The sequence below is a fragment of the Nanorana parkeri genome, unplaced genomic scaffold, assembly GCF_000935625.1.
Source record: "Nanorana parkeri isolate BGI_ZX_2015 unplaced genomic scaffold, ASM93562v1 scaffold1433, whole genome shotgun sequence".
NCBI lineage: Eukaryota > Metazoa > Chordata > Amphibia > Anura > Dicroglossidae > Nanorana > Nanorana parkeri.
This window is the reverse complement of record NW_017307701.1, coordinates 69,025-89,883: the sequence shown is the minus strand read 5'-3', so window position 1 is coordinate 89,883 and position 20,859 is coordinate 69,025. Positions and strand designations below refer to the sequence as shown.

General features: G+C 41.7%; 1 protein-coding gene across 3 annotated transcripts in view; it reads left to right on the top strand.

Moving 5' to 3' along the window:
• The window catches only part of SAR1B (secretion associated Ras related GTPase 1B), a 114,336-nt gene that overhangs the window by 65,432 nt on the left and 28,045 nt on the right, over positions 1-20,859 (top strand). The gene's annotated exons all lie outside the window — the stretch shown is intronic.

Below are 20,859 nucleotides of genomic sequence, written 5' to 3'. Positions count from 1 at the left end.
GAGCGGTGAGGGGGAGAGAAGCCGCGCCCGCAGCTGTCAGGATGGCTGAGCGGGGAGGAGATCGGAGCCGCTGTCATCCTGTCAGTTTCAGGATGACAGCGGCTCTGTGTGTGGCCGAGCGGAGGATCGGTAAATATCATTGATATTTATCGGTCCTTTTTGTGAGAAGGACAAACACTGGAGCGATAATCTGATCACTCTAGTGTTTGTAAATAACTGGGGACACATAGTACTATGTGTCCCCAGTTATGAATGAACAGGCTGTGATTTACATCACAGCCTGTTCATTCAAGATTTCCTCAATGGGGAGAAGCACTCACTACAGAGGCTCCTCCCCATTCAGAAACGGCTGATTAAATATTTTACTATCAGTGTCTGAATGAATGGGAAGCCTCTGTACTGAGTGCTTCCCATTGATTGAGTGCTGAGGCTGCTGAAAAAGAAATTGAGGACTTGGTGTCCTCAGTTTCTTTTCTGTTTTAAAAAGGGAAATGTCAGGGGTCTGTTTGAACCTCTAATATTTCCGCGAAGCCCCCCAACAGTAAGAAATAAATAAATAATAAAAAAATAAAAATAAAAAATTATTTAAAAAATGTAAAAAATTATTTTAAGAAAGTGAAAACTGCCCCCCCCACACACATATTATTAGACATGTGCGAAGACTAAAAAATAATTTCATATGAAATGAACGAAAACTAAAAACTTTTTCATTCGTTTCATTACACAAAACAAATTTATATGATATTTTTCATTCAGCCATTGGTGTGTTCTGGAGGCAGGGCGCATGACGTCATATAACACCGCACGTGCTGGGCGCCGCCATCTTGGTGTATATCTAGGTATACACCAAGATAGTGGGGCCAATATCGGCGTGTGACGTCACCTGACGCCACGCATGCATGGCGTCATGTAACGTCATGCTCCCCTCCTCTAAGATGGTGGCACGCATTCACAGAACACGCCGGTGGCCAACATGGCTGCCGCACATTCTCAAACAAAATATTATGTGCCTGAATACATGCTACGTATATTCGGACATATAGTAATTCATTAATTTTACATGTAGTCCAGGTTTTGTGTTCTATTTTCTATTTTTACTTTTCTAGATGCACTTACTTGAAGAAAAGGGTCGGCATGACAACCTGACACTTTGTTTTTATAGACTCTATTTTAGTTTAACATTTATTGTTTGCCTTCTGTTGTTTTATTTGATAAGAATACTTATATTGCGCCTACCTTTGAATAAAAGTTTTATCATACTTTTTAATATGTTTCTTTGCGGCTTAACAAAATAGGAGTCTTTAAATGGTGCGGATATTGTGAACAATGGGTGTGGTTACTGGGGGTGTGGCCACCGAAGGGTGTGGCCACTGAGGGGTGTGGTCACTGAGGGACGCTGTAAAGCTTTCTCACACAGGGCGCCTAAAGGCCTCAGGCCGGCCTTGCTCCTCCTCAATCAGTATTAGGCCTCCTTCAGGCTTGAGGCCTAGCAAAGAATTTCCCGCACTTAAGTACTCCTACTCCCAGGTCCGGGGGCAGGCTGAACTGAACCCAGCCATGCCTGGACTCGGGGCTATCCCAGAACTGGACTGAGAACATGGCAATTCCCCTGGGTATATATATGCCCTGTCCCAGCATGCACCACTGGCTATGAAAGCCCCAGTAATTGACTCGTGGACTGCACACACACTCACAGTGTCCCCTATTGGTTGTCCCACACTGCAGCAGAGTCACACTCCACTCACGCAGGTATGATCAGTGCCAGAACCTCTGCAATTACCTAGATAAACTCCAACTATAATTCGCCTTCCTTGTGTATCTTAGGGATGGCATAAAGATATGGTGAAGCCTACAGTGGTACGAGGTCCGATCAATGGCTTTTACCTTTCCTATCTGTTGTAAACAGTCTATCACCTTTTCTTGTAACAGCTACTGGGGTCGATCTTTATGTTTAATCAGTTTTTATTAATTTTAGGGCAGTAGAAGACAAACATTTAACACATTATCTCAAGATAATTGAAATAAAAAGAACACAGCAATAGTATCAAAAAGGGCACAGTGTCTGAAAAAAGTACAAAGAGCAGCTAGCATTCAAATTATAGAATGTACATAGACAATTTACAATGAGTTGAAGTATTGTTTTCAACATTTTTCACTGTTACATAAAATACAAAAGCAAGCCTAAATGTTTTAACACTAGTGTTCAAGTTTTTAGATTAAAGGAGAACTATGAGGTGAGTGATTTTCACTCAACCTCATAGTTCGAGCCGACCTGTGACAATGAAACTGTCACACGTCGGCTCAATAGATCGGGAAGTGAGCGAACACATACCGTCGCTGGCTCACTTCTCGATCATGTCCCTGCAGAGATGGTCACTCACGGCTCCCTGCAGGGATTCCCCCGCTCCCCGCTCCGATCCTCCAGCGCTGATTAGATAGGCAGAGCCAGCTGTCAATCACGCAGCTGGGTGGATCTTGACAGTAATGCCGTAGCTCACGGTATACTGAGCTTCGGGCCATGGGAGGACGCTAGTTTGTGTCCTCCCGTGACCCTTAGGAGAACTATGGGGAAAAACACTTACCCTGTAGTTCTCCTTTAAGATCTGATAGGCACCACAAAAAGGCAAAACAAGTAAAAATAAAAGCAATGTCACGTAGCTAATGATAAAAGAAACAAAAAACATAGAAGAATTTTTAAAAAATGGTGGAGAGGTGGGAAAAGTGGCAAATCTCCATCTCATCCCAAGTTCACGGCCAGGGCTGGAGAATTCCGAAAGTGGGCCCATTGGGCCCATGTTATATAGTGTTGGCCGTATTTGTTCTTCCAAATTGACCAGTCTTTCAAGATATTTGAATGCATACAACACACACACACTCTGCTGTGGTAGGAATGTTTTGTAGATTTAGAAAAAGAAGTTTTCCCCAGGGAGAGGGGATCCCACCATTCTTTAGAAAAACTATATACCAATTTATGGGGGAAAACTTCTTTTTCTAAATAACTTTGAATAGTTAGGGGCCCCCCATTTATATCTAATTTATATTAGAGATATTGTGCATATACCTTCCCTTCCCCGTTCTTTTTTGCTAAATGTTTTGTAGATTTCCACTGTCTAGAATTCATAGTGTGGGCTGCAGCTAAGAGGTGTTGTAAGAGGCCCTGCTTAATAGTTTTATATTTCTCTGGCATATTGACAGTAGTAGGATGCGAGCATTACTACATATACTTATTTTAGTGATTGTCTTGTAAATGAATAAAATGGTATCCCAAAAGGGTCTAATGAGGGTACAAGCATACCAGATGTGGGGCATGCTACTCCTTTCCTGGAGACATATCCAACATACAATACTTCAGAGGCCAATGAATCACCCGCCTTTATGTCAGGGGGGCAGCAGCACCAACATTAAACAATTTTATAGTTACACTCCTGTAATTTATTAGAAATAATAATCTTGTAAGCAAAAGTGAATGCTTTCAGTCAATCTGCAGAATCCACAGGCACCTGCAATTATGACTCCCATTTCGCAGTATACAAAGGGTTAGTCTGGTAAAGTTTCAAGAAGAAGCATTTTATATACAGAATGGAAAAGACATGTGAAGATTTCATTTTTTGAAGGAGGAGAGATTCAAAATCAGTACGTGGTCTGGTGAAGGACTCTGGTGAGAGAAAGAACCCAAAGAACATTAATGGGTGTAAGTGTTCAAACCACACTAAGGGGTCTATTCACGAAGCTGCCGAAGGATCTGGCCGTAGCTTCGGCCGATCCTTCGGCTAGCTTCGGCCCCAGGACCTCTTCGGTTCAGTAGAAGCGAAGGGGTGCTGTACGGGCTATTCACAATAGCCCGTACAGCTCCCGATCATGGCCGAGCGGCTCAGTCGAGCCGAACGTATATGCATCGGCTCGGCTGAGCCGTTCTGAAAGCCGCAGCTGGCTAACTCTCCCTGGCGCCCCGGGAGTCTCCTGCTCCCGGCCGCTAAGGAGAGAAGCACTGCTGTGTCTTTTTTTCTTTATTCTAAGCCCGAGCCCGTCCTGTTACATCCGCCCGAGTGGGCGGATGTAACAGGAAGTGTATACACGCCCAGTTACATCCAAGAAGCTCCCGGCTGGGTGTGTATACACAACGGCCGGCCGGGAGGTAGTTAAGTGATATATACATTTTGACTATATTAATTCTTCCTAGCCATGAGAAAGCAGGTGTGTCATAGGATCTGAGGCAAGTAAGAATAGTTTGTTGAAGTTGTTGGTAGTTCAAAGCGGTCAGCATGGATAGAGCACAAGTTAGAATTTCGTAGGTATTTTATACCCGTGGGATGCCATCGGAACTGAAATGAGTTCCTCAACAGGGAATAAAGGGTCTCGAGCAAAACATTGAGGGCTTCGGATGTTTGGTAAAGACTTTAAAATAACTCAAATGTCCACATCTCTCCACATCTGTTCTCTCATAATAGCATTGTGACATTACCATGGTGCAGCTTGTCTGTTGGCAGGATGGTAATGCTCAGATCCATACAGCAATGTAACAGTCCTTCTCTGTGGGTCACCCACTCATTTAGCAGTTGTTTTTTAAAACTGTTTGTAAAATTGTATTGACTCTATTACTTTTTGTTCTGGAACTCAAAAGCAGATTGCAAAATCTGAGTCAACTGTGTCGACTTCTGTTTTATAGTCATTTTCTCATATTTCCACACCAGTTTCATGATATACCCCCCAAAATGATTACCAATATGTCTGTCAAGGTACTCATTTATACAGATCATGTAATAGCTATTAGTAGTTAGTCACATTCAACTGGACCTGTTCTTTAACGTTGAAGAGTTTTTAAAGGTTATGCAAGCAATTTATTTAGTTCTGAGTGATAGGAACATACCCCAGCATTTATATGCACACAGGTAGCAGACACCTTAATCTAATCACCAAGGAATGTGTAAAGGCAGATGTTGATTTTCCAATTACATAATGGGAGGTATGAAAGTTGTGAAATCACCCTGAGTCTGCATAAGTGTGAGTTTTTCTATTCACATGGCCGAAGGTGTGAATTATTGTCAAATCACTGTTGTGCGGAGATGTTAAAATGGCATCTCAGCTTCTTAATACATTAGCTTAGTACAATATGCACACAAAGGTTTATCCCCGAAAGCAATTGTCTTCATTGGCAGTTTATTGTTGACATTTCATATGAAAAGCTAATTTACTTAACCTAGCCTCACAGTGATTTCATTATGTACAATGATAAACGTAATACTTCCTAAAGTACAATGCGTGCTAAAGGTGTATGAGCTCTACATAGCATTACATGTTATTTAAAGGGTCCATGTAAAAAATAAAGAATAACATTGCAAGAAATTATCAGAATAAATACATTTATTTAATGCTGTTATGTATGATGTGTTAAATTACAACCCCAATTTCAAACAAGTTGGGGCGCTGTGTAAAATTACATAAAAACAGAATGCAATGATTTGCAAATCTCATAAACCCATATTTTATTCACAATAGAAAATAGAAAGCATATTAAATGTCCAAACTGAGAAAATGTACCATTTAAAGAAAAAAATAAGGTAATTCTAAAATTGATGGCAGCAACACATCTCAAAAAGTTGGGACAGGGCCATGTTTTCCACGGCATCCCCTCTTCTTTTAACAACACTCTGTAAACATCTGGGAACTGAGGAGACCAGTTGCTGGAGTATTGGGAGAGGAATGTTGTCCCATTCTTATATTTCAAAATTTGTATTAGTCTCCATCTTATACAATAACTGTTCGTTACATTACAATATCATATCTAACACAGTAACATATCGGAAAAGCCTATAGTTTCACCACAGTGTCCCCTCTCCCCCCTTTAGGACTTGTTCATGCTATTATGATCTCAATAGCTAGATATAATTCCAACCAATGAGCGTCTACTTCCTATCAGGGGGCCAGTATGACAAAAATTTCCATCTTATCAATAGGGACACCGTTATTATTTACTGATTTTACATATGATGATTACTCCTGGCGAGCTTGTTTATATCGCTCGCCAGGGAACCAAAAAATGGTAACATTAATTTATTAAAAAGAGAAAGGAAAGAGAAAAAAAAGAAAAGAAAAAGGATGGGGAGTGGGAAAATGGGGACTCCTGCGGACCAGGATTCTGATCAGAAATTAACCTGGATTTGCTGGCTATGTGTGGAGGGGATTCAGGATTCTTAGATAGATCAACCATGGGTCCCATACCGCTTGAAAGTTATGATATTTTTCTTGTAGTATGCTATATAACTTCTCGTGTGTCATGATCCAGTTTAGTTTAGATAGTACCATAGAGAATGGGACCCTTTCGGTTTTCCAGGACCGAGCTATTGATAACTTGGCCGCTAAGAAGAAAAAGGATAATAGTTTGCCCTGCTCCTTAGTGTGCCCCCTGACTGGTTTATTCAATAACAGATGCTGGGGGTCTCTCGGGACATACATCCGGAATATTCTAAAGAGCAAGGCAAAGAAGCGATTCCAGAAGGGACGGAGTTTTGGGCATTTCCACCAGACATGAATCGTCATGCCCTGCTGGTTGCATCCTCTAAAGCAGTGGTCCCCAACCCCCGGGCCTGCGGACCGGTACCGGTCCGTGGATCAAATGGTACCGGGCCGCCCAAGGAACATTCAATTATTTCCATTTTATTTACTGTGGTGTATTTCTCTCGGGTTTGTCCGACTTTCCAGGATGAGAGGTTAACCGGGAGCTGAGAGACGTCACCTAAAGCCGCACCAATACCGCGCATGCGCAAAATATCGTGATATCGGGACGGTTTTAGGTGACGTCTGGAGCTGAGTGGCTGCAAGCGGCAGTGGCGTTGTAGCTTTGGTAAAGAGAAGGTGTGTATCGCTCTTCTCTCTGTTCACCGGTACTTTCTCATGTTTAACAGTGCTTGGTGTACGTGTATATTGTGTTTGCTCAAATTTAACCCACAAATTAGCAAAAATGAGTACGAAACAGACGTCGTTATAAAGTTTCCTTGGGAAAAAGAAAAGGCCCAGTGAAGAGACAGAAGAAGGGCCTTCAACATCAAAGAAACATGTAACTTTTAACAGACAATACCATGAGTCCTACTTGAAATATGGATTTATCGGGACAGGTGATTCCAATCTAAAATATAAACAATCAATGTCCCCCCTCAGCGGGCCACGGTAAAATGATCAAACGTTGACCGGTCCGCGGCGATAAAAAGGTTGGGGAGCACTGCTCTAAAGCATAAGGGACTGGCCCCTGCGAATATGGTGGCTATTCTTGCTGGAACCAGATACCATCTAGCAAAGACTTTGTAGTTAGCTTCCAATAAAGAGATACCCTAGTTTAGCTTCCCAAGCAGCCATGTAAGATAATTTAGTAAAAGGGCCAAGCTGAGCTGCATAGATTATGGAGATCCCTCCTCCTTGGCCCCAGACTCCCAGGCACCACCTTTCATAATGTGTCAGCAATGGAATGCCCGCTTCCGGTATCTTTAATGACTGTAGGAAGTGCTGGATCTGCCTAAATCTGAACATTTCTGATGGTGGCATGTGAAGAGTGTTTTGGCAATATCCCAGGGAAATTGGTTTATGGTTCTTGATTAGGTCTCTGATTCTATACAGGCCTTTGTCGACCCACCATTGAAATGTTTTGGTCTGCAGTCCTGGTTGAAAATTCACATTATTGAACAGAGGTGCCAAAGGAGAATGGGGGGAAACCATGCTCAGAGGTCCCAAAGGAGAATGGGGGGAAACCAGGCCTTCCATGCCTCGCAGCCGATCCCACAGGGCCATAGAATGTGACAGGGTAGGAGCTAGTATCGCCGCTCTTTGCTTAGGAGTCATCCATTTCAATACTTCAATAGAAGTGCCCCTGGCCGAGCCAATTTCTATTTTGGCCCAATCTGGGTCAGCTACCCAGGAATAAACGGAGGATAGCTGTGCCAGCTGTGCTGCCCTGTAGTAGAAGAGCAGATTGGGAACCGCTAGGCCACCCTGGGCTCTGGATTGAAACAGGATAGATTGTGAAATTCTAGGGTGTTTATTGCCCCAGATAAAGTTCATAATGGACATCTGCAGTTTGAGAAGTTCAGCCCGATGAATCGGGATTGGTAAGGTTCTAAAGTAGTACAGGATTTTAGGGAGTAAGATCATTTTGACTGAATGGATACGGCCCATCCACGAGAGGTTTTAGGAGGACCACCACCTCATGTCTTCTCTGAGACGTTTATATAGTGGAGGGTAGTTCATTGGATATAATTTGGTGTAAGAAGGAGTAATTTTTACTCCAAGGTACTGAAGAAAATCACATCGCCATTCAAATGGAAAAGAGTTTTTAAGCCCCGACCACAGCTCAGGAGGAAGATTAATATTTAATGCCACAGACTTAGAGACATTAACCCGAAGACCCGATATCTGTGCAAATTCTTCAATGTGTGCCATAATATTGGGTAGTGAGACAAGAGGGGAAGTTACAAAAAGCAGCATGTCATCTGCAAACAAAGCGCATTTGTGATCTACTGCCTGGCATTCGATTCCCCTTATGTCTGGGCTGACTCGAAGTAGTATAGCCAGAGGTTCTAGCGCTATGGCGAATAATAGTGGCGAAAGGGGGCACCCCTGTCTTGTACCTCTTCGAATTAGAATGGGGTCTGACAAATATCCCTGAAATCGAATCTGTGCTGAGGGTGAGGAGTATAGTACTTGAAATATATGTAGGAAATAGGGCCCAAATCCCCACTTCTTTAGTAATTGCAGCAAGTATTCCTAGGAGACTGAGTCGAATGCTTTCTGCAAATCCAAAGAAGGCAACATCCCTTTTTGTGTGGGGCCCCCATCCCAGGGATTACTAAGCAATGAAATAAGATATATGGCTCTTCTAACTTAGTCTGGGCCCTTTCTTCCTGAAATAAAGCCCACTTGATCTTGGTTTATGTAGTTACCCAGCAAGGAATTCAATCTGTTGGCATAGATTTTAGACAGAAATTTAATATCGTTATTAATCAGCGAGATCGGTCTGTAGTTCAGGACTTCTCCCGGATCTTTATTGGGTTTTGGAATAACGCTAATAAAGGCTCTAGTTAAGTCCAAGTCGAGAGAGGTGCCTGAGCGTAAAGAGTTATAAAAATTTTGCATGTGGGGTGCCAATATTTCTACATGCTTTTTATAATAGCTAGTGGGGAAGCCATCAGGGCCCGAAGCTGAGGCCGATTTCGCCATTTTTATAGCAGTTTTAATTTCTAGCAGGGAAATGGGAGCTTCTAAGTGGTCACTAAGAAATTTAGTAATCCGTTCCCCTGGAGTTTGTGTTTGTGCTTCGTATAGTGAGGAGTAGCAGACGTGGAACTCCTGAAGTATATTTTTTGGATTCTGGGTATAGGTGCCTGTTCTACATCTGATTTTAGGGATTGGAAATTTGCTAAGGCTAGGGGACAGTTTGGTTGCCAATAGCGTGCCGATTCGATCTTTATGTAAGTACATTTTATTGGACGACCAGCGGAGGCTTTTTTCCGCTCTTGTAGTCAGAATTAAATTCAGCTCAGTACGTGTATTCTCAATACTCAATAAGAGAAGGGCAAGGACATTGCTTATGTTGTCGGGTCAGCTCCTTCAGCTTTACTTCTAGTTCTATTATTTGTTTCGAAGTTTGTTTTTTGAGTCTTGTGGATTGTTCGATAAATGACCCCCGAATGGTGGCTTTATGAGCCGCCCAAACTGCTATAGGTGAAACATTCACGTCAACATTCGAATTAAAATATAAAGTTAGTTTTGTTGATATTTCATTGTTTAGCGTGGGTGTGCTCATTAAGGATTCGTTTAGTCTCCACTGAAACGGCTTATTAGAGTCTCGAACATACGAGAGAGACATTGTAACCAAAGAATGATAAGACCACATGATCTCTTTAATGTGTGAGGAAGTCACTAAAGGGGCTAGAGAGGAAGAAACAAAGATGCGATCAATTCTCGCGTAGGTACCATGAGCATGGGAAAAGTATGTATAATCTCTTATTGTAGGGTTCTGTTCTCTCCAGATATCGATTAGGGAGTATGTACGCAAAATTCTGGCGAAAGGTAATCCTGGTGGTCTTAACTTTGTCAACCCTTTGTCTGTCCTATCGACACTAGAATCCAATGCAATGTTAGAATCTCCTGCACAGACTATTGTGCCTTCGATATATGGGAGCAGAGTACTTATCATAAGCAAAAAAAATGAAATTTGAGCTGTGTTCGGGGCGTAATAAGAGATAAAAGTAAATAGGTGGTTCTCCATATTACCTTTTATTTGAATGTACCGACCTTCTAGGTCCCTAATCTCCAACGAGGAGAGAAAGGACATATTTTTAGAGAAACATATGGCCACTCCCCTTGTTTTATCCACTGCATTTGCCAAATAAAAATATGGATAGTGTTTGTGGAGAAAGGATGGGGTGTAAGCCACTGGGAAGTGCGTTTCTTGTAGAAATAATATATCTATATGATGAGAGTAGTAGTCTTCTCCTCCTTGGACACTCTGTAGCTGCAGCGGCCGCAGAGGAGAAGAATCAGTTTGGCTGTCTTCCCTTCACACCCAGTTCTGCCGATGAATTTCCACTCGCACCCTTGCAATTTTCACTCGCCAATTGCGAGGGGGCGAGTGGAGATTTTGAGCCCTGTTTGTATGACTGGCCCTTGTTTTGTTTCTGCTACTGCTCCTTGCATTAGGGTATTTTTTAAGTACCGTATTTTGCGGTCCATAAGACGCACCAGACCATAGGACGCAGGGAGGTCCGGCGCGCCTTATGGAGCACTCGACAGACTGTAGCTTCTGTCACAGCTTCTATGACAGAAGCTGTGACAGAAGCTGCAGTTAGTTACCGCTGAGACAGGTGGCACTGTGATTACAGCGCCACGGTCTCAGTGATTACACAGAGCAGACGAAGAATGTCCGTTCTTCGTCTACTCTATGGTGATCTCGATCGTCGCCGCTGCTCGGTTTTAAAACGAGTGATCTCATTAGATCACTCGTATTAAACGAGCAGTGGCTCCTACTACTCGCCCAGCGCCCGAAACTGCATGTCTCGGGCGTTGGGATTTGCTCCATAAGACGCAGGCACATTTTTCCCCTCCTTTTGGGGGAAAAAAGTGCGTCTTATGGAGCGAAAAATACGGTAATTCTGAAAAGCCTTCCTTCTCTTCTTTGGAGCATTCAGACCCTGTGCATTGCGTGAAGCAAAAACTATTGGTTTACCTGATATGTTTGAAATCATATGCGTTCTGGATATCAAATCTAGTTCGGGCTGTGTCTTTTGCCATGGCCCCCCAAATGCAATAATAGAAACCATCCAGGTCCTCCAGTAGTCCGATAGTAGGATAGGAAAGGGGGTATAAAAGAAGAAAGGGGAGAAAGGAAAATTTTGAAAGTGAGAAAGAGAGACAAACGACGTGAGAGGGGGGAAAATCCCCCTCCCATGTCGAACTACTCGATCAACCTAGGTTGATCAAATGTCTGGTCTAGGCCGCGGGTATCCCTGAGATCTAGGGCAGACTAGGCGCACGGCCACCTACGACGGGCCAATCCCACCCCCAAAAATTAGACATTGTAATAACATTTCAGACAGAGAGTGCATAACCTGATATATACTGTATTAATCTACATCCTGTATAGACAAAGAAATTGGGATTAAAGAAATTTGCATAACGAATTTAGAGGAGAACAATTTCCTATGGTTCCACCTTAAGCTAAGGGTTTAGATGGTGTCCTTCTACCTGACTTCTCCCATAGTGGTGAAAGTTGATATTTCCCCTGGTGCTGCTGGGGAGGGGCAGGAGCTAAAGTCTGATCCTTTATATTGATCCCCAAGTGATCCATCAATTTTTCGCCTTCAGAGAGATCAGTGATCGAATAGGATTGATTTTTGTAGGAAAATACTAGGCGAAACGGGAATGCCCACCTATACTTCACGCCGTCTTTTTTGAATCGTTGTAGGCGATATATCAGCGAAAATCTGAACTCGATGGCCCATTAATAATAATTCCGTTGCTATTCTGGCTTTCTGCATAACTAGTTCCTTGATTCGATAGAAATGCAGTTTAACAATAACGTCTCTGGAAAAGCCCTCAGAACGCGTGATGTTAAAGCACGGTGGGCTCTATCCAATTCCAATTGTCTCACTCCAGTCACGCCAACTCTCAGAAAACGAAAACAAAACATCTAGCTGAGGCGATGACACGGGCCTCCATTAAAATGGCTCCAGTGCCTCTTCTGCCTCACAACTGACAGGATCCACCTCCAGCAGTGATTTGGACAACGGCTGCATGGAGGGTGAGTGCACTCAACCCAGCTCACATTTGACTCTAATATAACAATTTGAAACAATGCTTCAGAAAGCCTTACAAATTACCTCAAACCAAATAACAGACCGCCTTTTAAAAGAAATTTGAGATATAGGAAACCGCACTGCAGCCTTGGAAGATAAATATGACGACCTCTCAGCTGAGGTAAATACTTATTATTATTATTATTATACAGGATTTATATAGCGCCAACAGTTTGCGCAGTGCTTTTCAATATAGGGAAGACATTACAATCACAATACAAATCAAGACAAGATGGTAAGGAGGGCCCTGCCCCTGAGGGCTTACAATCTAAAAGATTACTATTATATAGGATTTGTATAGCGCCAACAGTTTGCACAGCGCTTTACAATATAAGGAAGACATTACAATCACAATACAATTCAAGACAACATGGTAAGGAGAGCCCTGCCCTTGAGGGCTCACAGCCTAAAAGGGAGGGAGAAGTGATACATGAGGAGGTAGCTGTGTGGGGATGAATTGTTTGAGAACGTGATCCTCTAGATAAGGATATGGACTCTCTTAGGGAGGAAAATAAAACTCTCCTCTCCAAACTGCGTTCCAATCTGCGTATCAGGGGTGTCCCTGAGCATGTCACCGACCTCTTCTCCACAGCTACTGCACTTTTCCAGGAACTAGCTCCTGAAATTCCTATGGAATGATTAGAAATAGACTGTATACATAGGATTCTTACCCGCAAGAAACATGACGGTCCCCCGCGGGACGTGCTGGTGAAACTGCATTTTTACCGCACGAAAGAAACACTTCTTTATGCAGCAAGGACCAAGGCTTCACAGGCCCCACTTACCTTTCAGGGGCAAGGATATCAGTTATTTGCTGACTTGGCGCCCTCCACCATAGCCAAAAGGAGATCCGTGAAACCTGGCCTGGAAATCCTCAACAAACATCATATCCCTTATAAATGGGGCTTCCCATTTCGCCTCCTCTTCTTGCATGGTGGTAAATATCATGCCTGCAGTACTTTGGAAGAGATGCAATCTACATTTTCCAAGTTGGGGCTTAAGGATACTGAACCCTCAGCTCTTTCCCGACGGGTTAAATCGACCTCCACATACAGGTGAAACTCGAATAATTAGAATATCGTGCAAAAGCTATTGCAGTAAGTGCTGCAAAAGGGGCCCAAACCAAGTACTGAGTACATATGCATGCTTGTACTTTTCAGAGGTCCGATATTGTTCTATGTACAATCCTTGTTTTATTGATTGTATGTAATAATCTACTTTTTTGAGGTTGTTGGGGTTTTCATGAGCTGTAAGCCATAATCATCACAATTATGACAAATCACAGCTTGAATTATCTTGCTTTGCATGTAATGAGTCTATCTCATATATTAGTTTCACCTTTTAAGTTGCATTAGTGAAATAAATGAACTTTGCACGATATTCTAATTATTCGAGTTTCACCTGTATAAGAGATCCTGCAGTGACTTAGATCCTAATAATTCTGGGGACTCCAGAGGGTATCAGTCAAGATGAGACCTAGATCTGGATCTCCAGATTGATATACATCTACTTTATTTCCTTATTTTTGGCACTATAGATACCTGTACCACAGTGGGGAGGGGAGAGAAGGGAAAAATACTGGGTTTTTTTCTCTCTCTCTTCATAGGGAAGACAGGATCATGCTATCATCTTAATATGACCTGCGAGTGTATGGATGAGTGATGGGGGATTGTCAGGGCCAGAACAGATTAACCCATGTATTTCCAGAGGAATCTCAAATGTTTTCTGTTCCACCTCATCTCTCATGGTTATTAATTATACTTCACATTTTGCTCTGGCTCTGACATTTTACCGCACTCCTGGTTTATTTATCCATTTATGGAATTTTTACTTTCTATATAATAAGATTGTAATACATGAGAAAATGCTTTTAATGCTAGGTATTCCAGTATTACTACAATTCAGGATTTTCCTGGGGGAGCGATATCCCTACCTTGGACTGTCTGGGCCCTCGGACCCCACAGTCCAATGTCTCCACCTTGTTGCAAGCGCTGCTTGCAGGTCTAAATTCCCCCAATAAACGTACTAGAGCTTTCCGTTTTTTTCAGGTCCTCTCCCAATCATTATCCCAATAATTTTTTTAGCTCCCAGTTTTCACAAATTTGTATGGCTGATGACACCTGTACACGTTGCGGAGTCCTCATTGGCTTTCGACGTTCTACCAATTTTATATGTCATTCTGCGATCCCTGACCCTAATGGTAGATATTTAATTCTAACAGGTCATCTGCATGACACGGAAGTAACCCTGGTTTTATTCCTCAAATAAAACCCAATTTTTTTTTTTTTACTAATCTTTTTAATATGGTTCAGACTCACAGTACGGGCACTGTCATCCTCTGTGGTGATTCAAATCTTGTCCTATTCCCTCACAGGGATAGATCTACTGACTCCTTAGCTTGCCTGTACCCAGCGAAAGATTTTCACAATCTTCTTGTTCTCCATTCATATGTTGATTGTTGGCAGGAAGTGAACCCATTTAAGGAAGACTATACTCATTACTCTAACCCACACAAGGTATTTACTAGAAATTATCATATTTTCATCTACTCACCCCTCCTACGCTCCTTATCTCAATCTAAAATTATCCCTGTTCTGTGGTCAGACCATTCAGCAGTCACAATTCTTCTTTCAGGGCTCACCCCACTAGGACAATCCTTCTCTTGATCTTTAAATGATTCCATGTTGTCAGATCCTGCTACCCGAGCGACTATATAGTCTTATCTTACTGAATATATTACTGAATATATTACATTTACCAGAACTCCAGACATCTCTCCTATGGGAAGCACATAAACCAGTTATCCGTGGAAAAATCATACAATTGGCTTCTCACCTCAAGAAGGACCGTCTTAAACATTAAACTGCTTTAGAGACAGAATTTGCAGCATGTTCTCAGGCTTTTACTTTAGACCCCTCCTTTTCCAATCGCTCAAAATTGGATTCGGCACGCCAAGCCCTTAATCTTCTTCTTACTGATCATGCCGCTAAACAATTAAATAGAAAAGCCCATACATTTTATCTTCAGAAGGATAAGGCTGACTCCATACTTGCTAAAAATCTTAGAAATCTGGACCCTTCCTTTAGACCGTTCAAACTTCGCACCTCATCAGGTTCCCCTACGTGTAATCCTAATACTATACTTGATATATTTCATCAACATTTCACTGCATTATATAGTTCGTCAGGTCAATTTCCTTTATCGGCAGTAGACAAATGTTTTGATGACGTGAATTTACCATCCTTATCTTCTTCACAGAAAGAATCCTTTGAGGAATCTATCACAGTGGAGGAAGTAATCCGTGGTATTTCCTCTTTATCCCGAGGTAAGAGACCTGGACCAGATGGTTTCACAGTTTCTTACTATTGGGAATTTCGAGATACTCTAGCTCCCCTTCTATTGGCATCATTTAATAAAATTAGGGAAGGTGACTCCCTGGGTAAGGATTCTCTTTCAGCATCTATCTGCATGATTCCTAAACCCAAATTGCACTAACTTTAGACCCATCTCCCTCATCAATGTAGAACTAAAAATTTTGGCTAAAATCTTGACTCAAAGACTAAATCCGATAATTGGTAAGCTTATTCAAGTTGGTTTTATAACTGTCCGCCAGGCCAGCAACAACATCCGCCGAATGACACTACTCACTCATATAGCTAGAAGTAATCACATACCCACCATGCTTCTTTCTCTTGATATCGGAAAGGCTTTTGACACAGTCTCCTGGCCTTATCTTTTTTTTTACCCTACGTCGATGGGGATTTGGCCCCCATTTCCTCGATTGGATACATTCTCTTTATGATAGCCCTGTAGCCCATGTGAAATACTCTGGTTTCCGTTCTCTCTGGTTTCCGTACTATCCCTATCTTGCGAGGCACTCGACAAGGTTGCCCTCTGTCTCCTTTACTTTTCGCCCCAGCGTTAGAGCCATTAGCCCACAAGATTCGTATTTCTCCCAATGTGTCCGGTTTACGACATGCTGGTAAAACTCATAAAATCAGTCTCTTTGCTGATGATGCACTTTTAATGATATCTATCCCTATTGTCTCCTTATCCAATCTCACCAAAATTGTATCCAATTTTGCATCTCTTTCGGGTCTCTGTGTTAACACATCCAAATCTGTTCCTCTGAACGTGTCGCTACCACCACAAACTGTTTCCGCTATTAAGAACAGTTTCCCCTTCCAATGGCACACGAATCATATCCATTATTTGGGCATAAACCTAACTCCTAACTATCATGACTTATATAAAGCTAACTATCCGATGATGGTGTCTAAACTCACTTGCATGCTACAAACTTGGTCTAAATATAACCTTTCTTGGATAGGCAGGATAGCGGCAATAAAAACTAAATTTTTACCCAAGTTCTTGTATTTGTTCCGTCTACTCCAGGTCGCAGTCCCAATCTCAGCATTTTGGTCTCTCCAAACACAGGTCTTTCACTTTATTTGGTGTGGGATTCATCCGAGGATCCCCAGGAGAATCTTTACCTCCACAAATCCAGGGGTGGCCTAGGAGTCCCGAATCTATATAAGTACTATCAAGCAGCACAAATCGCCCAACTTAGTAAATATCATGCAGTAGATGAAATACCCCGATGGGTTACTATTGAGGAGTCCTTTCTTCATCCCATGCATATCTCTAATTTACTGTGGCTCCCCCCCCCAACTGTAGACCATCCGTAAACAACCCCATTATGACTCACTCTCTTCGTATCTGGCACTCAACCAAAAATATGGCGGGTTTACTCTCTTCTAACCTTCCATTGCTCTCTTCCCTCCATAACCCTGCATTCTCCCCAGCTTATAACTTTCCACAATATTTTACAGCATAGTCTGATCGTACATTAACTAATTTTTGGAAACTCCAATCCCCTGATGGGGTAAAACCATTCTTATACCTCCAAGACCAATACCATCTTCCTCACCAGGAGATATTTCATTATCTTCAAATTAAAGCATTTATTTCCACACATGTTAGAAAATTTGACCCTGGAAGGGAATTTTCTACATTTTAATTGATTTGTAGAGATAATCCTCACACTTCAGGTCTCATCTCCACATACTTTTCCTTGCTCACCTCCTCCGAATCAGCAGTCCCATCTTATGTCAGCAAATGGGAGAAGACCTCAATATTTCAACTGACACGGACATGTGGCATAATTCATTGTCACATACTAAGTCCAGTTCGCGGAGTGCAGACATGCTGGAAATCAATTACAAAGGTCTAATGCGTTGGTATTTAGTACCCACTAGATTAGCTACTTTTTCTCCACAATATTCCACAACTTGTTTCAGGGGCTGTGCAGCTCCCGGAACGTATATACACTTCTGGTGGCAGTGCCCAATAGTTGTGAAGTTTTGGAACCGCATCTTTAATATATCTTCTGATCTCCTGAATAGACCCATAACCAAAGATCCATCGATAGCTCTGTTTAATTATAAGCCGGATGATATCCACTCTGCTTTTTTAAAACTTTTCCTTCACATTCTTCACAGCCGCAAAGAGGGAAATAGCCAAATCTTGGAAATCGCCTTCCCTTAGTATCCTTAATGTCAAACGCCACATTCACTGGATAATGTCCCAAGAGAAAATTAAAAAATACTATGCATCATTTTGAAAAAATATGGTCACCATAGGTGCAAAAATATTTACCCTCAGACCCACATCTTAGACTATTTACTCTTTGATTAATTATTTAATGGCAACTCATTAGAGGATACCGGCTCTCTCCTCCCCACACAGCCTGGACTCCTCTGTCCCTCTATTTCTCTTTCATCCCTCTACTCTTTTTCTCTTTTCTTTCTTGCTAACCCGTCCCTTTCTTTTTCTCTTTCTCTTTCTGCACTTTTACTTTTCTCTCTTTCCAAACAACGTCTCCTTTATTTGTTTGATTGTTTTTTTAAGGAGAGCTTGCCCATTGATATTCATTCTACATTTGGCCTAACAATATATACGTTTGTCAATGTGATTCCCATGTCCTCCTGCAATTGAAAAGCGATAGATACGCACATCCTTCCTTTTTATTAATTTTTCAATTACAATACTTTCTACACTCCTCTATATTTCTATGTGAACATTAAGAGGTACACACTAATGTTTCTTGAACCTGAAGATTCCAGAGGATGTCTTGACAATTGTAAACATTGATGCCTTTGACAATAATGGAAACATTTTTTCTTCAAGGCCCATGATATGTCTATGTCATAACCTGTATTGCTTATTACTGTACACTTTATGTTGGCTCTCCTACCATAATACGACTTATCTTCTTTGTATTGTAAAATCCCTTTTTTTATCCAATAAAAATTTATTTCGGGAAAATGTAGAAAACAACTACCCGCCCGGCGCCCAGAACTGCATGTCCTGGGCATCGTGAGATTCTACACCCCTGCCGCCCCTCTGCTCTCTCCCACCCTGAGGCCAGGCCTCGGTGGCCTTGTTGGAAATCCGGCCCTGGCTCCGTCCAGTATCTTCAGTCTCTCAGACCGCCCAGCCCTTGGGTGCTCTAATTTATGTTTAAAGGGTGCCAGAGTTGCTAAGCAACTCATAGGATGGTTAGTAGCTCCTACAGATAGGTAAGTAATAGGTAGTGCGAAGTACTGGACCAGTGCTTGAGGTGCCAAAAAAGGCCTGCTTTTATGTGTATTACTGCCAAGTGTATGCACCTGCTCATATGTCACAGCTTTGATTTGGACAGAGCACAAAATCAAGCCTGTTTATATCTTGATGTGCTTAGTTTTTAATGTGAGGATTTACCAGGACTGGCAGACAGTTGTGGATATCCAGTGTCAATTCAGGTTTGATAAGTAAGTTGTTGGAATTATCATTTATGAGAAGATCGCTGGAGAACTGAGTATGGAAAGAAAGGCTTTTGGCACTGCTTCTTTAGACGTGTATGTAAACAATTTCCTCCAACAGGTCTAACTACTTATCTGTTGTTTCTAAGTAGGAAGGTGTTTGTTATAGATTCCATAACTTCCACTTATTCCATAGTATTTGTGCTGGAGGGCTCTGTTTTTGGGGTCACTGAAACTTCCCAGCACTCATCTGTTGATGTCCTGATTCTGTTACTTTTAGCAGTAAAAACATTAACATAACAGTAACAAAAACTGAAGGAGCATAATTTCAGTATCAGTGGAAAACTACAAATCTATGAAAATCTCTGAGAGGATGGGGACAGAAGGATATGTTACTGCTTTGGCTCTTTTGCTAGTGTATTTGAATTTCAGCTTGACCTATTAAGCTCTGTAAACAGCCTTTTCACGACAGAGAAACTAAGAAGAGCCTAGAAAATATGTGAAAAGAAGAGCTACACCTGTTGGCTACATTTAAACGTGACAATGTTTCATATTTACCTGACAAAAAAGAAAAGTTTTAAAAATGTAACCAAACAATCAAAATATGCCGCACTATAATCCCTTCTAAATTGTATAAATTAAAATACATTAGGAATCTGTGTAATATAATACTAAAGTGACTGTGCAATAAATAACGTATCACATATCAGCAATTCATACAAGTGATATAAAATACAATCCAAATCCATACATATATATTGTTCAGTGCACCAGTGCAAAAATGTTTGTGAATGCCTTCACCAACAATATATATAGCTCTGTGCAAATAGTGTAAGGTTCTTCTATCTTCCCTTAAACAGTAGTATTTATCTCAATGAATCAATATAGCACTTAAGTGATGTAAGAATTCAGTGCAAAATGTTTCAGTATACAGTTCTATCTTTCTCTTAAGAGGTGATTTTTTTCAATCAATGGAAACAACACTTAAGCAATGTATGAATTCCAGGTGTAAGCAGCAGCTGGTACCTCCACCACAATGTCCTTAGTAGTGATGGGTTGAACACCACCATTCGAACGGCTGAAAGGTTCGAATTCGAACTCGAACCCAATGCAAGTCAATGGGGGTCGAACTTTCGGAAATGATTGTCCCCTTTAAGAGTCCTTATATGCAAGTTATTGGCCATAAAAGGTGTATGGGGTTCCGGCTACTGCCCTAGGGGACAGGAATCAATGAAAAAAAACCAGAAAAAAAAAGTTTTAAAAGGAATAGTTATTTTTACATGACTTAAAGGGTAAGAATAAAAATGAAAAATTCCTTCAAATATCGTGCCTGGTCGCCCCATAAACTGCCTGTGAAGTGGCAGATCTGTAAGATGTATAGAACCTGCTGCAGCAAAAAGTGACATTTAAAAAGAAAAAAATTAAATTTCAATTGCTGGTAATTGGTTTTCCTTTAATCTTTTAAACAACTGCTTGGGGAGGCAGCTTGTATGAGGAGGCCACATTTTAGGACACTCGGAACAAGGTTAGAGTTTTTTTGGATAAATTCTGGTGCCTCTTTGGCAGGCGTTGGATAAAAATAACAGCAGGTGCTTTAAAATTGGGCCTTTGGACGTTGGCAAGTGCCTTCACACCGTAACCCTTCTGAGTTTTTCTGGAAGAGTGCAGGATTGGACCCTGCGATCAAATATTCAAAATGATATGCACCTGTCACA